Source organism: Myotis yumanensis, unplaced genomic scaffold (assembly GCF_028538775.1).
Source record: "Myotis yumanensis isolate MYYU_CA2020_CCGP unplaced genomic scaffold, mMyoYum1.0.hap1 SCAF_2, whole genome shotgun sequence".
Classification (NCBI taxonomy): domain Eukaryota; kingdom Metazoa; phylum Chordata; class Mammalia; order Chiroptera; family Vespertilionidae; genus Myotis; species Myotis yumanensis.
Genome location: NW_027223753.1, coordinates 108,226,679 through 108,240,016, shown reverse-complemented (window position 1 = coordinate 108,240,016; position 13,338 = coordinate 108,226,679). Strand labels below are relative to the sequence as shown.

The 13,338-nt window shown below is 43.7% G+C and overlaps 2 pseudogenes; both read left to right on the top strand.

Annotated features, from left to right (window-relative positions):
* Window positions 1-890: 890 nt before the first annotated feature.
* LOC139004680 (small nucleolar RNA SNORA28) lies at window positions 891-993 on the top strand (annotated as a pseudogene).
* A 9,806-nt stretch (window positions 994-10,799) lies between these two features.
* Window positions 10,800-11,572, top strand: LOC139002033 (triosephosphate isomerase-like; annotated as a pseudogene).
* Window positions 11,573-13,338: the final 1,766 nt, after the last annotated feature.

Sequence of the window (13,338 nt, the reverse complement as noted above, 5' to 3'; positions counted from 1 at the left end):
GCAAAGAAAATAAATTGCAGAGCCCTGCCACTGATTAGACTCCCAAATCTTGCTTCCTGTTGTCCTTGAAGTTGGCTCCAGGAGTATATTATCTGTAGGCCAAGAGCTGTTGCAGTAGAAACACAGTTTCCCTCTGTGACTGAACCCCAGGAGGGGTGCTTTGGCTAGACCCATGGATATCAGGGGTCACCATTACTGTGAGGGAAAAACAAACCTGACCCCCAAGCAACAGAGACAGTACAGCCCTACAGAAGCCACAGAGGCTCAAAACTCTGAGGCCACAGAGGATAAAAATCTTGCAATTCAGTGCCATCTACTGGAATAAAGTAGAAAAACCTTCTCAGAGATAAATGGGAAAACAAAAGAGAACAGCAAATGCCATGAACAACCACAACACCGACCAGAAAGAAAATGGAAAATCCCCAGAAAATAGGCTGGAACACATGGAATTATGCAAGTTGAATGACAGAGATTTCAAGATTGCAGTTCTGAAAATACTCAATGAGATGCGAGAAAATACTGACAGGCAATTCATTGCACTCAAGAAAACAAATCAATGACCAAAAGGAGTATTGCTCCAAAGAAATTGAAATTTTAAAAAAGAATCAAGCAGAAAATCTGGAAATGAAGCAGGCAATTAAAGAAATTAAGAGTGAGCTAATGAGCATAGAAAACAGAACCATCTAGTTAGAGGAAAGAACTAATGATATTGAAGATAGGAATCAAGAAATGATGCATAGGGAAGAAGACAGAGACCTGAGAATAAAGAAATATGAAATAGCCCTATAAAATCTCTCTGATTACATTAAAAATAATATCAGAATCATAGGCATAGCAGAGGAAGAAGAGAGAGACTATGGAATGGAGAGTCAATTATAACAAATAGTGGATATCGACACTGTCTGACACAATTTGAGCTTGCTACAGCAACAAAGTCTAACCTATTCCGGTGCTCTCTTCTATGAGACAAGCCATTATATAGACTTAGATAGTGTTAAAAAAAAATAGTGGATGAGAACTTCCAAATCTGTAGAAAGAACTAGATCCTTGAATACAAGAAGCAAACAGAATACCTAATTACCTCAATCCAAAGAGGCTGTCTCCAAGGCACTTGGTAATGAAGCTGTCAAAAATTAGTGACAAAGAAAAAATCCTCAAAGCATCCAGGGAAAAGAAGGAAGTGACCTACAAAGGAAAACCAATCAGAATTTCACCAGACTTCTCAACAGAAACTCTACAAGCCAGAAGAGTGTGGAAATAAATAGTCAAGTATCTGAAAGAGAGAAATTACCAGCCATGCATAATATAGCCAACAAAATTATCCTTTAAATATGAAGGAGAAATAAGAACATTCCCAAACATACAGAAGCTGAGAGATTTTATCACTAGAAAACCTCAATTGCAGGAAATACTCAAGGGAGTTATTCTACATGGAACAAAAGACATAAGGTAATAACACTACCAGTAGGATTGCAAAAAAACTCATAGCATAACTAGGGATAATTTGTGACAACAAAAACATATAAGGGGAGGTATGGATAGGCAAAGGAAGATGAAGATGAGATCCACTCAAAAGGGAGAAATCTATAGTATATATGCAACCTCACTTTTTATAAAACTAATGGCAACCACACAGAAAAATACCCCAAACAAGACATATAGCTTAAAAAAAGAGGAAACAAAGGAAAGATGTATGGAATACCACCAAACAAATACAACAGGTAGAAGCATAATGGAAAATAACCAGTGGGTGCATAGAGTTACCAGAAAACAAAAGATAAAATGGCTATAGGAAATCCTCATCCTATATAATACAAGGCTAATATGCAAATCGACCCAATGGCAGAACTACCGGTTGCTATGATGTGCACTGAACACCAGGGGGCAGACACTCAAAGCAGGAGCTGCCTCCTGGTGGTCAGTGCACTCCCACAGGGGGAGCACTGCTCAGCCAGAAGCCAGGCTCACCAGCGGGCTCATGGCTGGCGAGCGCTGTGGCAAAGGCAGGAGCCTCTCCCCCCTCTGAGGCAGCACTAAGGAGCAGTGACCCTGACTTCTGGCTGAGCAGTGCTCCCACAGAAGCTGAATTCATGGCTGGCGAACGCAGTGGCAGTGGCAAGAGCCTCTCCCGCCTCCACGTCAATGCTAAGGACCCTGATGGGTTCTGGACTGTGAGATGGTGCAGGCCGGGCTGAGAGACTCAGCCCACCCCCCACCAGGTGCACAAATGACATGCACTAGGCCTCTAGTACATCAATAATTACCCTAAATGTAAATGGACTAAATTTACCAGTAAAGAGGCACAGAGTAGCAGAGTGGACAAAAAAACAAAACCCAACTATATGCTGCCTACAAGAGACATATGTAAACAGCAGAGACAAAGGTAGATTCAAAGTAATAGGGTGGAAAAGGATTGTCCAAGCAAATAACATCCACAAAAAAAGCAGATGAAGCCATACTTATATCTGACAAAATAGTTAGCAAGATAACAAAGATAACAAGAGACAAAAATGGACACTTTATAATGAAAAAAAGGAATACTACATCAGAAAACATAACACTTCTTAATATATATATATATACATACAACCAGGGAGCACAAAAATATATTAAACAGCTACAAACAGAACTAAAGGGAGAAACAGATCAAAACACAATTAGTTGGAGGCCTTAATATCTATTGACAGCTCTAGGCAGGTCAACCAAACAAAAAATCAATAAAGAAATATCGGCCTTAAATTAAATACTAGACCAAATGGATATAACTGGCATTTACAGAACATTTCATCCCAGAACATCAGATCATATATTCTTCTCCAGGGCACATGGAACATTCTCAAAGATAGACCATATGTTGGGTCACAGAACAAGCATCAACAAATTAAAAAAGATTGAAATTATTCCAAGCATATTTTCTGACCATGATGCATTGAAATTAGAAATCAATTGCAAAAAAAAGGAGGAAAACAAACAAAAAAAAACCTACAAATATGTGGAGATTAAACAACATACTACTAAAAAATGACTGGGTCAAAGAAGAAATAAAAAATGAGATAAAAAGATATATAGAGAGAAACAAGTATGGTAACATAACATCAAAACTTCTGGGATGCAGCGAAAGCTGTAATAACAGGGAAGTTTATATCATTACAGGCCTATCTCAAGAAACAAGAGAAATTCCAAGTTAACATCAAACCTTAAAAGACTAGAGAAAGAAAAACAAAAGCAACCCAAAGTTAGCAGATGAAAGGAAATAATAAAAATTAGAGCAGAATTAAATGAAATAGAGAACAAAAAGACTATAGAAAAAATCAATAAAACAAAGAGCTGGTTCTTTGAAAAGATTAATAAAATTGACAAACCCCTGGCTAACCTCACTAAGGAAAAAAGGGAAAAGACCAATATAAACAAAATCAGAAATGAGAGAGGAGAAATCACCACAGTCATCACAGATATACAAAGAATCATACTAGAATTAATATGATCCTTTATGCCACCAAATTCAATAACCTAGAAGAAATGGATAATCAGTGAGGAAATTGAAACAGTCATCAGGAGAACCAAGATGGCGGCGTAGGGAGCGGACCTGTGTGTGCTGCTCTCTCACAGCATCATTGAAACTATCAACTATGAAGTAAACAACCGCCACTCAGAACCATGGGGAAGTTGGCCCAGTGGGAGATCTACAACTGGAGGAAAAGAAAGAAGCGCAGTGAGACTGAGTGGGAGCTACGGAGGCACCAAAACCAGAGGTACGCAGTCACACGCCACGCGGGCTGCAAATGGATTCTCGGTTTTTTACGAACCCTCGAATCCTCTGGGCTTGCTCGGGGCGGGTCTCTGAGGACCCAGATCCCACAGGGAGAGGCGGCCACGGCCTTGCAGTCGTCAGAGAGCAAGGGAAGCTCTGACACGCGGCTGCTCGCCGGCACTGAGGGACAAGAAGTCCTGGTGTCCCGGGGAGGCGAGGGGCGCGGAGACGCCGCCATCGCTATTTCCTCCACGCTGGCGACTCCCTGTGACCCCGCCCTACCCTCAGGGCTGTGCCAGAGGCACAAGAGGGAATGACTGTGCTTTTACAAACTCTCAAATCCACTGAGCTGGTTCGGGCGGGTCTCTGAGGCCCCAGGCCCCAAGGCGAGAGACGGCACGGCCTTCCAGCAGTCAGAAAGCGAGGGAGGCTCTGGCGCTCGGCTGCTCGCGGGCACTGGGGGACACAAAGTCCTGGAGTCCTGGATAGGCAAGGGGCCGCTGAGTCTCCGCCCCGGCGACTCCCTGTGACCCCGCCCTACGCAATTTACATTCCCATCTGGGCTGTGCCAGACTCACAAGTAGAAACGCCTTTGCTTCTGCAAACTTTCAAATCCACTGAGCGGGTTCAGGCGGGATCATGAGGCACCAGACCCTACGGGGAGAGGCAGCACGGCCTTGCAGCCATCAGAAAGCGAGGGAGACTCTGTTGCACAGCTGCTCGCCGGCACTGGGGGACACAAAGCCCTGGCAGAGAGTCAAGGGGCCTCGGAGACTCAGCCAGTGCTATTTGCTCCGCCATGGCGACTCCCTGAGTCTCAGCCCTAATCAATTTACATCCCCATCCAAGCTGTGCCAGGTGCACAAAAAGACCCACCTGCGCTTTTGCAGCCTATCCCAACAAATTGCAGACTTCAACTGCTCGCAGCCATGAGAGACACACTCAAGAAGCAGACCCAGGAGAACCAGGATGGCGGCATAAGGAAGAGACCTGTGCGTGCTACCTCACACAACAACATGGAAACTACCAAATATCAGACAAACACCTATCATACAGAACCATGGGAAAGTTGGCCCAGTGGAAGCTCTACAACTGGAAGGAGAGAAAGAACATTGAGACTGAGTAGGATGTGACACCAAGTACAGAGCCCAACCCAACAAACTGCAGATTTCAACTCCTCGCATAGAAAGAAGCGCATTGAGACTGAGTAGGATGTGCAGAGGCACCAAGTACAGAGCCCATCCCAGCAGGCTGCAGATTTCAGCTCCTTGCATCTGGGAGGGACGCAATCGGGGGGCAGAGTCGGGTCCGGGGCCGGCCAGGGCTGGGCCTGACTCGGCCGGAACTGTGGAACTGCTGTACCAGCAAGCGCACAAACATGCCCACTGGTCCCAGTCTCTTGTGGGGCGCTGGGGGACAGCAGACAGGCAGTCTGTGCACTTGGTGGAGGGCAGGAGTGCTGGATGTTCAACCACCAGGAACGCCTGGAGATTTTGTCTAGTGGGGAGCCGCCGGCAGGGGACAGAGGGCCAAACTTCCTGTTTCCCCGGTAAGGCTGGGATGGCCCCGGTGAGGTCGGGATGGCCCCGGTGAGGTTGAAACGGTCCCGGTGTGGTAGGGACGACCCCGGTCAGGTCGAAACGGCCCCGGTGTGGTAGGGACGACCCTGGTGAGGTTGAAACAGCCCCCGTGAGGTAGGAACGACCCCGGTCAGGTCGAAACGGCCCCGGTGTGGTAGGGACGACCCCGGTGAGGTTGAAACGGCCCCCGTGAGGTAGAGACGACCCTGGTCAGGTCAAAACGGCCCCGGTGTGGTAGGGACAACACCGGTCAGGTTGAAACGGCCCCCGTGAGGTAGGGACGACCCCGGTGAGGTTGAAACGGCCCCCGTGAGGTAGGGACGACCCTGGTCAGGTCAAAACGGCCCCGGTATGGTAGGGACGACCCCGGTGCGGTTGAAACAGCCATCGTGAGGTAGGGACGACCCCAGTCAGGTCGAAACGGCCCCGGTGTGGTAGGGACAACCCCGGTCAGGTTGAAACAGCCCCCGTGAGGTAGGGACGACCCCAGTCAGGTCGAAACGGCCCCGGTGTGGTAGGGACAACCCCGGTCAGGTTGAAACGGCCCCCGTGTGGTAGGGACGACCCCCGTGAGGTTGAAACGGCCCCCGTGTGGTAGGGACAACCCCGGTCAGGTTGAAACAGCCCCGGTGTGGTAGGGACAACCCCGGTGAGGTTGAAACTGCCCCCGTGAGGTAGGGACGACCCCGGTGAGGTTGAAACGGCCCCCGTGAGGTAGGGACGACCCCAGTCAGGTTGAAACGGCCCCGGTGTGGTAGGGACGACCCTGGTGAGGTTGAAACGGCCCCCGTGAGGTAGGGACGACCCCGGTGAGGTTGAAACGGCCCCCGTGAGGTAGGGACGACCCTGGTCAGGTCGAAACGGCCCCGGTGTGGTAGGGACAACCCCGGTGAGGTTGAAACGGCCCCCGCGAGGTAGGGACGACCCTGGTCAGGTCGAAACGGCCCCGGTGTGGTAGGGACAACCCCAGTCAGGTTGAAACAGCCCCCGTGAGGTAGGGACAACCCCGGCGAGGTTGAAACTGCCCCCGTGAGGTAGGGACGACCCCGGTGAGGTTGAAACGGCCCCCGTGAGGTAGGGACGACCCTGGTCAGGTCGAAATGGCCCCGGTGTGGTAGGGACAACCCCGGTGAGGTTGAACGGCCCCCGTGAGGTAGGGACGACCCCGGTGAGGTTGAAACGGCCCCCGTGAGGTAGGGACGACCCTGGTCAGGTCGAAACGGCCCCGGTGTGGTAGGGACAACCCCGGTCAGATTGAAACGGCCCCGGTGTGGTAGGGACAACCCAGTCAGGTTGAAACGGCCCCGGTGTGGTAGGGACGACCCCGGTGAGGTTGAAACGGCCCCCGTGAGGTAGGGACGGCCCCGGTGAGGTTGAAGCAGCCCTGGTGAGGCTCAGACGGCCCTGGTGAGGTTGAGACTACTCCAGTGAGGTTGGGACAAATAAAGGGGACCAGTATGGACTGATGAACAGGGGTAGATACAGAAGCAGAGCAACATTGAACAGAATGTTAAACTACAGTGGGAAGCCTGGGGAGGGTTGGCGGGGGGGGGGGATTAAGAGACCAACTGAAGGACTTATATGCATGCATATAAGATTAACCAATGGACACAAGACACGGGGCCGGGGGGCCGGGGGGTAGGGGCCGGGTGAATTTCAATGGGGGGAAAAAAGGAGACATATGTAATACTCTTTGTAATACTTTAAGAAATAAAAATTATTAAAAAAAAAAAAAAAAGAAACAGTCATCAAAAACCTCCCAAAAAATAAAAGTCCAGGACCAGATGGCTTCACCAATAAATTCTACCAAACATAAAAAATAAAAAAATGAAGAAAGGGCAATACTTCCTAACACATTTAACGAAGCCAATATAACCCTGATACCAAAACCTTGCAAAGATAACATAAAAAAGAAAAAAACAGCCCAATATGCCTGATAAATACAGATGCAAAAATCCCAAACAAAATGCTAGCTAATCAAATACAATAGTACATCCAAAAAATAATACATCATGATCAAGTGAGATTCATTCCAGGGGCACAAGGATGGTTCAACATTCACAAATCAATCAACATAATATTCCACATTAACAAAAGAAAGGATAAAAATCATATGACCTTGTCAATAGATGCAGCAAAAGCATTTGATAAGATACAACATCCATTTATGATTAAAATGCTCAATAAAATAGGAATAGAAGGAAAGTACCTCAACATAATAAAGGCTATATGTGATAAACCCTCACCAATATCATACTTAATGGTGAAAAACGGAAAGCTTTCCCCCTAAGATTAGGAACAAGACAAGGATGTCCACTCTCACCACTCTTATTCAACATAGTACTGGAAGTACTTGCCAGAACAATAATGCAAAAAAAGAAATAAAAGGCATCCAAAAACGGAAGGAAGAATTCAAACTGTCACTTTTTGTGGATGACATGATGCTGTATATAGAAAACCCTAAAGACTCTTAAACACACACACACACACACACACACACACACACACAAAACTACTGGAAACAAACAGATACAGTCAAGTTGCAGGATACAAAATCAATGTGCAAAAATCCATTGCCTTCCTGTATACCAACAACAAAACTTCAGAAAAATAAATGGAGAAAACAATTTCTTTTGCAATTGCAACCAAAATAATAAAATACTTAGGAATAAACTTAGCAAAAAATGTGAAAGACCTATATACTGAAAATTACAAAGCAGTATTAAAAGAGATTGAAAAAGACACAGCAAAATGGAAAAATATCTCGTGTTCATGGATTGAAAGAATCAACATAGTTAAAATGGCCATTTTACCCAAAGCAATATATAGATTTAATGCAATCCCCAACAAAATCCCAATGTCATTTTTTAAAGAAATAGAACAAGAAATTATCAGATTTGCATGGAACCACAAAAGACCCAGAATAGCCAAAGCAATTGTGAAAAAAAAAAAAAAAAAAAGAACAAGACTGGAGGTATCATGCTACCTGACTTCAAAATATACTATAAACATGAGACCCAAAACTATAAGTCACATAGAAAAATTATAGGTACCAAACTTATGGACCTGGGTGGTAGAGAACTTTTTATGGACTTGACCCCAAAGGCAAGGGAGGTAAATGCTGGAGACCAGTTCCAGCATGACAGCAGGGCTGCATCTGGGAATGGCTAAAGGCATTTCCCCAAAAACCTGAATAGGATACATTAAATTTCTTGGCTGCCAGACAGCTGAAAGGCATCTTAATCTACATGTTATTGCCTCCTACTGGCCAAACACCTGAACAGCCATAGGCTAATTCCCCCATTCTGACAATGTTTCTGTATACCCTTTGAAGTGTATATCTCTGCCTCACCTCAGGACAAATTGTGTTAATAAAAAGCATGGGGTCCTGGGGATGAGGAGAACCTAAGACCTTAGACTTAAGATCTTAGAACTTAGTTCCTTTAGCTAAGCTCCTCTGACCCCCCATATGCCTTTCAAAATTATATCTCGTCTCTGGACTCTTATTTAAAATCTACGCACAGCCTTCTCCAGATTTCCTGAACCATTCTTGATGCTGGAACAGAAACCCCGTCAGGTAAAGGCAAAAATAAATGAATGGGATTATATCAAATTGAAGAGTTTTTGCATAGCAAAAGAAATGGCCAATAAAACAAACAGGCAGCCAACCAGATGGGAGATGATATTTGCAAACAGGAGCTCCAACAAAGATTTAATTTCCAAAAAATATAAAGAACTCAAAACTCAACAGCAAACAAATAAACAATCCAATCAAAAAGTGGGCAGAGGACCTAAAAATACACCTCTCCCAAGAAGACATACAAACAGCCAATTATATATGAAAAGATGTTCAACCTCACTGGCAATTAGGGAAATGCAAATTAAACCTGCAATGAGATACCACCTTACACATGTTAGAGTGGCCATTATCAATAAGACAAGCAACAATAAGTGTTGAAGAGGTTACGGAAAAAAGGGAACCCTCATTCACTGCTGGTGGGAATGTAGACTGGTACAACCACTATGGAAAGCAGTCTGGTGATTCCTCAAAAGATTAAAAATAGAGCTACCATACAACTCAACAATCCCACTCCTGGGTATATACCCGAAAAACTTGAAATCATTTATACACAAAGATATATGCACCCCTATGTTCATTGCAGCATTATTCACGGTTGTCAAGACTTGGAAACAAACAGCCAAAGTGCCCTGAGATAAAGGACTGGATAAAAAAGGTGTATATATATACACAATGGAGTACTACATGGCTATAAGAGATGATGAAATAGCGTCATTTACAACAACATGGATGGACCTTGAGAACATTATGTGAAGTGTATTCAGACAAAAAAGCTAAGAACTATATAATTTCACTCATATGTGGAATATAAAACTGAAACTTATGAACACGAACAGCAGTGTGGTGGTTGCCAGAGGGAGGAGTGTGAGGGGAAAAAAGGGTTCTAATATGAGGGGACAGGAGAAGATTTCATTTTGGTTGGTGGACACATGGTTCTACATACAGATTTTGTAACTTAGTAATCCACACATGAAATCTATATGTTCATGTTGACTAATGTCACCCCAATAAAATTTAATAAAAAATAAATAAATTAGTTTAAAAATAAATAAATAAAGCACTTAAAAACTAAAGTCTATTCATGTTGATAATGGACAAAAAAAAAAAACAAATGAAGACCAAAGCATTTAATGTTCTGGAAGACTAATTTATTTACTTGTCAGTGAACAACATTCATTACTTGCATTTGATAAAGCTAGAAAAGAAATAGGAGTGAAGATTATAATGCTCAGAGATAGAAATAAGAAAAACATATAGTACAATGAGGTAAGTAAAGCAAAGAGTAAGAAATATTTCAGAGACTATTCCAGCACTGGCTAGAAAGTCATAGTCAATTATCACTAAGATCCCTCCTATCAATGAGGTTCTGTGATTTTAAAAAAAAAATGGTAAACAATTGCAAAATTATGTTACAGTAAATATATAAATAAATTTAAGTAACATAAGTTATCTAAGTTTTGTAAAATAGGGAAAGTACAAAAATATGGTAAATACTCATTTGAATTTTGAAGGAGTGAGGGCTTTGAGCTGTTAGATAAATTATTTTTCTTCCATATTATTTTGTATTTAATTATCTTATTTCATGGACTGATATACTTTCAATTAGAGCATATAACATGACAAATATTCTTGTTAAATAGTTATCATAGCCGAAACCGGTTTGGCTCAGTGGATAGAGCATCAGCCTGCAGACTGAAGGGTCCCGGGTTCGATTCCGGTCAGGGGCATGTACCTGGGTTGCGAGCACATCCTCAGTGGGAGATGTGCTGGAGGCAGCTGATCAATGTTTCTCTATCATCGATGTTTCTAACTCTCTATCTCTCTCCCTTCCTCTCTGTAAAAAATCAATAAAATATATATTAAAAAATAGTTATCATAAATTGGTGATCCTGACCTTCAGTCTGTCGACCTACGTGCCATGGTATCCTCCAGGAAGTTTTTCGTGAGGGGAAACTGGAAGATGAATGGGCAGAAGATGACTCTGGGGGAACTCATCACCACTCTGAAGGCAGCCAGGTGCCAGCCAACACAGAGGTGGTTTGTGTACCCACCACTGCCTACATTGACTTTGTCAGGCAAAAGCTAGATAGATCCCAAGATGGTTGTGGCTGCCCAGAACTGCAAAGTGACTAATGGGGCCTTCACTGGAGAGATCAGCCCTGGCATGATCAAAGAGCCACATGGGTAGCCCTGGGGCACTAGGAGAAAAAGCACGTCTTTGGTGAGTCAGATGAGCTGATTGGGCAGAAAGTGACCCATGTCCTGGCTGAGGGACTTGGAGTGATCACCTGCATTGGGGAGAAGCTACATGAGAGGTAAGCTGGCATCACTGAGAAGGTCAATTTTGAACAAACCAAGGTCATCACAGATAAAGTGAAGGACTTGTAACAAGGTTTTTCTGGCCTATGATCCTGTGTGGGCCATTGGTACAGGCAATACTGCAACACCCCAATAGGCCCAGGAAGTACATGAAAAGCTCTGAGAATGTCTTAAGTCCAATGTCTCTGATGCAGTGGCTCAGAGCACCCACATCATTTATGGAGGTTCTGTGATTGGGGCAATCTGCAAGGAGCTGGCAAGCCAGATTGACATGATGGCTTCCTCGTGGGTGGTGCATCCCTCAAGGTTGAATTCTTGGACATCATCAATGCCAAACAATAAGCCCCAAATCCATCACCCTACCCTTCCTGCTATGCCAAGGACTAAGAAGTCAGAAGACCAATAACTGCTCATCCCTCTCCCCACCCCGACACACGCTTCCGATAGTATCACCTGCCCCTTCTGGTGGCCTAATCCAAACTGTACTTCCCCTTTACCATTTACACCTGTAATGGTTGGAACAATCCCTTTTCCACTTACTATAATAATTGGAACAAAACATCTCACCAAGGTGGCTTCTCCTTGGCTGAGAGGTGGAAGGGGTGGAGTTTGCTTGTGGGTCCCCTCAGTACCCACTGAAAGCAAAAAAGAGAAGCCATCTTCCTCTCCCATCTAGTATATGGGGCCAAGGGCTGGGAAAGAGCCCTATCCTCCCCCTGAGGCCAAGGGTGCTGTTCTCCTCCCTGGTGCCAACACCTGTGTGTTGTGTATGTGAGCAGTCACACCTGGGGGTGGGAATAAACATCTGACATTAAAAAGAAAAAGTTATCACATACTTTAAAACTTTCTAGAATATTGCTATTTTAATTTGGCTTGTAGGAAAGACTATAGAGCTACAAAATAAGACAACATGATACAATGGATGAAGAGATATAAGTAGAGGTGAAAATTGGAGAGAAAAGTAACAGCAATATTCACATCAGTCTTTCTTCCTTCCTTCCCTCCTTCCCTCCTCCCTTCCTTCCTTCCTTCCTTCCTTCCTTCCTTCCTTCCTTCCTTCCTTCCTTCTTACCTTCCTTCCTTCCTTCTTTCCTTCCTTTCTCTCTTCTTTCTCTCTCTTCTTTCTCTCTCTCTTTTTTCTTTCTCTCTCTCTTTCTCTTTCTCCCTTCCTTTCTTTTCTTTCTTTCTTCTTCTTTCTTTCTTTCTTTCTTTCCTTTCTTTCTTTCTTTCTTTCTTTCTTTCTTTCTTTCTTTCTTTCTTTCTTTCTCCTTTCTTTCTTTCTTTCTTTCTTTCTTTCTTTCTTTCTTCTTTCTTTCTTTCTTTCTTCCCTTTCTTTTCTTTCTTTCTTTCTTTCTTTCTTTCTTTCTTTCTTTCTTTCTTTCTTTCTTCTTTCTTTCTTTCTTTCTTCCTTCCTTCCTTCCTTCCTTCCTTCCTTCCTTCCTTTCTTTCTTTCTTTCTTTCTTTCTTTCTTTTCTTTCTTTCTCGGCCTCCTTTTTAAAATCCTCACTGAGAATATGTCTTTATTGATTTTAGAGAGAGAGGAAGGGGGAGAGAGAGATAAACATCAATGTGAGAGAGAAACATTGATTGGTTGCCTCCTGTATGTGCCCTAACCGGGGGATGGAACCCTCAACCTCGGTATGTGCCCATCAAACTTATAACTTTTTGGTGTAGGGTATGACACTCCAAACAACTGAGCAACCTGGCCAGGGTGAGGCATTTTTATGTAAAGACACCCAGGTGATTCTGATGAATAGCATTAAGGTCGTTTGAGAATAACTGAGCCATGAGTAATTCAACAACTTAACTTGGGTTAACTTTCATATTCAGCAATACTACTAGATGTATATGCATAATACCCTAAGTACACTTTGTGGTTCTGCAAAAATGTGTCCCATGATCATATGCATGTCAGCACAGTAAAACTATCAAACAAAAGAAGGTTTTTAACAGTTTAATGCTGTGTTTTTAAAACTTGATTATGAAACCTTTTAGTAATGTTATGCCAATTTTCTTCCTATTAAATTAGTTTCCACAGAAACAATGTGAATAGAAAATCATGTTATAGGCTCTCAAATAGAACTGTGTTGACCTGAAAAATAAAGTAT